Source organism: Clytia hemisphaerica, unplaced genomic scaffold, assembly GCF_902728285.1.
Source record: "Clytia hemisphaerica strain Z4C2 unplaced genomic scaffold, Clytia hemisphaerica genome assembly, whole genome shotgun sequence".
NCBI classification, from domain to species: Eukaryota; Metazoa; Cnidaria; class Hydrozoa; order Leptothecata; family Clytiidae; genus Clytia; species Clytia hemisphaerica.
Genome location: NW_027103741.1, coordinates 318347 through 325560, shown reverse-complemented (window position 1 = coordinate 325560; position 7214 = coordinate 318347). Strand labels below are relative to the sequence as shown.

General features: G+C 36.3%; 1 long non-coding RNA gene across 2 annotated transcripts; it reads right to left on the bottom strand.

Moving 5' to 3' along the window:
* Positions 1-1311: 1311 nt before the first annotated feature.
* LOC136805214 (uncharacterized) lies at positions 1312-6120 on the bottom strand. 2 transcript variants are annotated; one of them, XR_010846357.1, is made up of 5 exons: positions 6009-6120; positions 3431-3530; positions 3204-3307; positions 2105-3014; positions 1312-1413 (listed from the first exon to the last, which is right to left on the bottom strand). It is a non-coding gene; the product is annotated as an uncharacterized lncRNA (long non-coding RNA). The 2 variants fall into 2 exon arrangements; XR_010846358.1 differs by lacking the exon at positions 1312-1413 and having other exon boundaries at positions 2093-3014.
* Between the last annotated feature and the right edge of the window lie 1094 nt (positions 6121-7214).

Genomic DNA, 7214 nt, shown 5'->3' with positions numbered 1-7214 from the left:
CTCTTTTGACCGTGGTTCATAGTCCTTTCGTAGTGGACATCCCCAGGTAAACTCCAAATTACATTTTACATTACAGTGTCTTGCTGACAAAGTTGGCGCCGTTTGTTATCTTTGATAACGTTTAAGCCATTGCTATATTACCACATATTACATACCCTTCTACTAGATGAAATCTTGTAAAGACCACCACAATGCATGAAGATTATGCGAGCTCCTAGCGTATTCTTTCACTGATGAATTGATCAAGCCATACGTAGAATCTTTGAAGCATGAAGAGCTTACCATTGACGGCTACTGGAATTGGGTAGAGGAAGCGTATATGGAAAATAAGCTGTCGCACAATTATATTTTCATGCAAAAATGATATTTGATGTGCTCCTTGCAAATATCATATCCACAAATGAATTAGCCTTTCAGTGAATTTTAGTGAATTTAAATTTACACGCCTGTATCAGTAATAAAAATCTTTTATACTTTACCTCTCGGCATTGTCCATTCCAAAGTAATTACGATTGAAGCTTACTCGACTAAATATATTCTTGGTAAATTTTTAAAAAAGGAACACCATCAAAATGGTCCTCGTATTAGCACCCTTTAATTGACTGTTTTAGGTATGCACGCGACGTTGCAAAGATTTTCAATGCTATTTTTTGCTCAAAAGCATCCAATTTACGAGAATTTATAGTGTTTGTATTTGTTTCATTTATGCTGTATCTCCCAAGGAAATGCGAACGACCGAAACCTGGTACTAGCCAATTTTTTTCATAGGCTTCAAAATCATCTGCATGTTTTCGCTTATGCTTCACCTTTGCCAGTAAGCAGTTTGGTTACATATCGACATTAATTCCGTGGCTACCGAAGTGAGTTTGTAAGGCAAGACGTTATTTTTTTCTTATACCGTTTATTTTTGAAACTCTAGATATACACTAACTTCGTCAAGCTCCTTGGAAGAATGCCAGAAGACGTTAAACATTTATACATGTTGTCGATGGCCTCTTCTACAACCCATACAAGGGATAATTGCCAAGGAGGTGAGTCAACAGAAGGGTCATTTTAATATCAGAAAAAATATTTCAACTTGATTATGTGGATACAATTCCACAGCTGGAAAATATAACTCAAATTACAAAAGCCTGCTCTGGCAACATTAAATCGTACAATCATGGACAAAAGGTTTGTAGACTTCTTCAATATTTGCAAAATACTTCAATATCGATCAAAAACATGTTCCCAAGAGGTTCTGAGTGCTTTCCAAACCCATCCAAAGCTGTCTATAAAAGTCACCCACTGCAGTCTAACCACAAGGGCTTGATTAACTGGTTTACATCAGTATCAAAGCGCTGATTTTTTGCTTGTGGTTCCCTCAAAAGCAATTCAAAAGCAATGCAACGACTTCGAAAGTGTTTTTCTTAACTTTCCTCCCTTTTCAGACACATTGAATAGTCATTTTGCTCTATTTTCATTTTTCACTGAAATTTCATTTGTCTACAACCTTTTGTCCATGATTGTCTGGATTTTTAAGAAAAAATTGAACAGGGGTCTTCTCTGAAGTGGCAATTTTCCATCAAAGTATCTCAAATAGAACAACCAGATTTCGACCATCACAGCAGGAATTATACAAAAAAATAAAAAAATCAGCCATTTTCAGAAGTATTGACACCCCCCCTCAAATAGACTCAAATGTGGAGCAATAGAAAATGCTGAATCAGCAAAAATAAATTTTGAGACTCAGGAATGATCCTCAACTACAATAGAGACAATTTCAATGTGAAACTACTATTGATATTCCCAAAAATTTGAGCTGGAAAATGCACTAAGTCTCAGAACTCTCAGATAATCATGGACAAAAGGTTTGTAGACTTCTGCAATATTTGCAAAATACTTCAGTATCGATCAAAAACAAGTTCCCAAGAGGCTCTGAGTGCTTTCCAAACCCATTCAAAGCTGTCTTTGAAAGTCGCCCACTGCAGTCTAACCACAAGGGCAAACCACAAGGGCTTGAGTAACTGGCTTACACCAGTATCAAAACGCTGATTTTTTGCTTGTGGTTCCCTCAAAAGCAATCCAATAGCAATGCAACGACTTTGAAAGTGTTTTTCTTAACTTCCCTCCTTTTTCAGACACATTGAAGAGTCATTTTGCTCTATTTCTCCTCATCATTTTTCACTGAAATTTCATTTGTCTACAACCTTTTGTCCATGATTGTACAAAGTAGACGATACTATCCTACGTAACAAAAATATCAGTTTGCAAACCTAAAATAAACTTTTCCTTCCATAGGTGACGCCCTTTTAGGAGAGATCAATAAAAAACTGAAATTTTGGCTTCCAAAAACAGGAATTTCATCGTCAGAGCAATGGTTGAAATGTACGAGGCTGTTAGAGAAGCTGGAAACGGTAAGAATTTCAAGCAAAGCTCTATTCCGCCAGTTAATTTGAGCCGAAAATATAAAACGTTAAATCTTTAAAAATACTAGAGTGTGCGGAAGAAATAAAATCACTCCTTACAACTCAGATTGCTTTTTTTATCTTAGCCGCCTTCAACTTACGTCTTTTAGGAGGCTGTTTGCTTGTACTTTCGTGGCTTTCATATTGTTCCATAGATTGGGTGGTTGGGATTACTGTCTTGATTGTTTGTGAGATTGATGCACTGGGCTCTTCTAGCAATTGAAGATCACGTGACATTTTCTCTTTCTTGGTGGTATGTTTGGGGCACTTGAATTCTATTTCATCAATATCTTTTTGAGAATTGACGTTGTACCCCGCACAGATAACGTGAACCCAATATTCGCATTCTCCACAGCCCATATATTCCGCATTGATAGACTGTTCTTTTTGAAAGGCATCATCCTTTTTGGAACCATAGACTATCTTGCAGATCTCACAGCGTGAGACCTGCCCAGCAGCCTTTTTTCTGTGGCTTTAGGCTGCTTGCCAGGCAGCGTCGGGCAGCAACTTGAACGACGCCTGTCTGTTTTTCTTCTTCGGCCTTATAGTGGTGAGGTTGGTCTTCACCTACAGTTACAAAGAAATGGTAACTGGTTAAACTTGGAAATATTCCTTCAGCAAAACTAAATTGGTTATGTTTGCAAATAACAATGTGAAGTATGGAACCTAAGAAACTGGAACCAAACATAAAATTACAAAAGCTTTCGTGCCCTACCTAAAACACAACATTGATATGATGATTAATGAAATACCTACCGTGGTTATCTGTGTCTTTTCTGTAGTACTAATTTGACTTGATACTGCTGCAGATTGCTCCCTTGCTCCCTTGCTATGCGCCATGTATCAACTATAAGTGTATCCTGTTCAAATGCAACAAAAGAAACCAGTCAATAGCCAATCCGGATTTATAACACTAACAGGAAATATAACAGTGTAATATTAGTGTGACAGCCACGAAAAGTTGTTGTGAAATAAATACGAACCTCGCCATCCATATTACTCCAAACAAACACGGGACTCGCCTTCAACTGTCTCAATTACCAGCCGGTATTTCAGTTCCATACCTTTTGCAAATTTGCCAAACTATGAAAACCCAAAACAATTAATTTGTTAAATAACATGGCACTGCTCAATATATTTTATAATGTACATTCAAATTTCACTCAGTTTATTATGCTCCCCAAAATAGTTCTACCAGGGATTGCTTCCAATTAATTAAGCCCAAATAAATTTAACACCGATTGGTATGAAATTTACAGTACAGCATTCCTGAAGATCGAGAGTGCACTGAAAGATTGTGCAATTGTAAATTAGCTCTTAATCTTCCATAACACCTTTTACAAAAAATACTTTTTTATAGATACGTGAGAACCTCAGAAGTGAACTAGGGATGACAGACCCATTAGAGCGAACCAAGCGAGCAGTACCAGCAAAACACATTACATTCGTTACTTCAAAGATAAGAATGTCTAAATTTATAACAGGTAAACAATACGAGCGCCGAAAGTTCAGATCCATAAAAGCCTGATTTTTATACGAAACATAAATCAAACACCTTATATTAGAAACTCTTCAATCTTAGGTTGTCTTAATTTTGAAAGTGTCTTTCTGTATCTCTCTGCTGTTGATTATTTTTAGACAGATTTTATAGAAGGGGATATTTTGTTGTTGGGTATAAACATGAATTAAAAAAAGTCACAAATTCCTGACACGGAAGTGTTACGTTAAGCGATTAACACGTACCTTATCGGGGAAAACTTCGTCGGGGAAAAGTGACGAAATTTTTGCCAAGTGACGAATATTTTTTCAAGACGAAAATTTTCCCCGACGAAGTTTTCCCCGATAAGGTATACCTATTACATATTTGTCTAGACAACGCTTCAAAAGACAAGCCGACCAGCATGGATAACGCAGTTTTAGATGAAGATTTAGTTTATTTCCAAGAAACTTACGCACACTTAGCAAAAAAGACTTTAATGGGACGAATAATTAACAATACCAAAGATGAAACCGAACATTTATCATTAGGGTGTGGATGACACCAAAGGAAAGGGAAGATGCAACGAAAGCCTCAGCGTTAAGCTGTAAGTCATGTTTGTCTTTGGATTACGTCATATATTTTTGTGCTTTTAGCTCCACAGTTTTGATTTTTTCTTTATTTTCTTATAAGCATATACTTTATAAGAATCAAATCAATAACTCTTGATAGACGGTAATATACCTTTCGGTATTTAGTTCTTACAAAGTAAACAAGGGATGGCACACAATATGAGCTTACTTATTTTCTTATAAGCATATACTTTATAAGAATCAAATCAATAACTCTTGATAGACGGTGATACACCTTTCGGTATTTAGTTCTTTTAGGCGTACAAACTTTCGCGAACAGAAACTTTCGCGATTTTCGCGAATTTTGGCCCTTTTTGCGAAAGTAAATGTATTTAAAAGCTCTAGGAAGGGCAATTCGCGAAAGTTAATGCTCGCGAAAAATCCTCGACAAAATAGAAAATTTGTAAAACTTCAAACTGTGAATAAAATGTAACTTTATGCCACTTTTTAACCTGCTAAACGACTAACAAGTCAAAGGACAAATGTTTGAAAGCCAATCCAAGAAGTATTTGTCCCTCTAAGCTATTTTTTCATGTGAAAATTCTCAATTTCACGTCTTGATTCGGGAAAGTTTATGCTCGCGAAAAATATTTTCCCGTTAAATTCGCGAAAGTAAATCGTGAATTTCGTGATTTTTTGTCCTCGCGAAAGTTTCTGCTCGCGAAAGTTTGTACGCCTAAAGTAAACAAGGGACGGCGCATATTATGAGCATATTTATTATTCTTATAAGCATTTACTTTATAGGAATCAAATCAATAACTCTTGATAATAGACGGTAATATACCTTTCGGTAATTAGCACTAACAAAATAAACAAGAGATGGCGCACAATATGAGCATATTAATTTTATACTTTATAAGAATCAAATAAATAACTTTTGATAGACGGTGATATTACCTTTGTTTATTAGTTCTTAAAAATTAAACAACAGTTGTTCTTAAATTGGTTACTTTTTTTTAGCGATTTTAAGCCTCGTTGTTCTTGTAAAATTGTTTCATCAAGGCTCGATGTAAAGTAGATTTCAAATTGGCTTCAATCTCTACTTCTTGTTTTTCCTATGTAGTTTAAATTCTAGGCGAAATTTTCGAATTTAAGTCGTCTTGTTTCTTTTTAAACTGTAATTTTAACGTGTCATAAATTACCCAATAATCCAGTTATATCACTTTAAATGCTCCCTATCTGACATTTCTATGACATTTTCATTTTATAGTGAACTTGTTGCACGGATTGAGAAGTTACTACCGAAATACCCAAGATTTGAACAAGAATACAAATCAGACGTCGAGGGTAAAATCAAGGATTTACATGTAGACTCCTTATATTCCTCAAGCTTCAAGATTGTGATTGGACTGAGTAGCCCCCCGAAAAAGACTTGTGGTGCAGTGTGGGCGATTTTTTTCCTATAAAGCTGCACTTTATACATGTGATATTTGCTGTGAATAAGGAACATACCTTAGCCACGTATGGTTCAAGCCCATTCTTGAACTCGACCCGATCAGTTTTGTTTCTTCGACGAACTTTGTGTTTCAATTGATTTTCTGAAAATTAGAAATATGTACCACAATCTTACAAACAGCCATGACGTTGTTATAAGTTTGTAAATAATACACTAAAGACGAAAGCTTTTTGATACATTACATTTTGAACCCAATTCGTGTAATAATTGTTTAAAAGAAACCTCACGTAAACCGTTTCTTGTTTTTTCCCAAAATTGAAGTCTTCCCCCGATAACGTCCTCATTGCCCTGTGCAGAGCGCCTACAAAAATAGAGAGACATAGACACTAATAGAGTCTGCTAAATGACGCGACTTACGCGCCCACGCGCCTACGCGCCTCGAAAATTTGACGCGCCCTATGATTTCGACGCGCCTTGAAAATTTGACGCGCCCTAGATAATTTGACGCGCCCTAAGATTTCGACACGCCTTAAAATAGAGAAGACATAGACACTAATAGAGTCTGCTAAATGACGCGACTTACGCGCCCACGCGCCTACGCACCTCGAAAATTCGACGTGCCCTATGATTTCGACGCGCCCTAGAATTTCGATGCGCCTTGAAAATTTGACGCGCCCTAAGATTTCGACACGCCTTAAGGTTTTGATGTGCCTTAAGTTTTCGACGGTTTTGACGGACGGAATAATGGGACCGGTCTAATCATACATGGTTGGTATATAAAAGAATGCCGGTGTTAGCAAAATGATCATTTCTTAACCCTATTCAACCTAGGCTTTTAGGGGTGGTTCAGAACTAGGGAGGGGGGGCTTTTCCTGTACCACCCCTTAACTTTTGATCTAGTGGGTCTTTTTTGATGAAATTTGGCACACAAGATCCTTGTCACGTAAGGTAACTTTTGACAAAAATTTTTTTTGATGACGTCACTCATCATGTCCAAAGTGAGCAAAAACCGAAAATTTCCTTTGTTCTTATAAATAGCTATTGTATTCTAACAAAGGCTTTAGAAAAAAGTTGTCTGAGTTTAAAATGCTTATTTTATCCTAAATATTCAATAAACTACGGTTTAAATGATATATTTGACATCAAAAATAAATTTGTATTAGAAAAGTGTTAATTTTTGTGACACCTTACTGTCCGAAATGTCATCATGCTCAAGGTGTGAAAATATTTAGGTGTCAATTTTTTTTTTTTTGAAGCTAAAT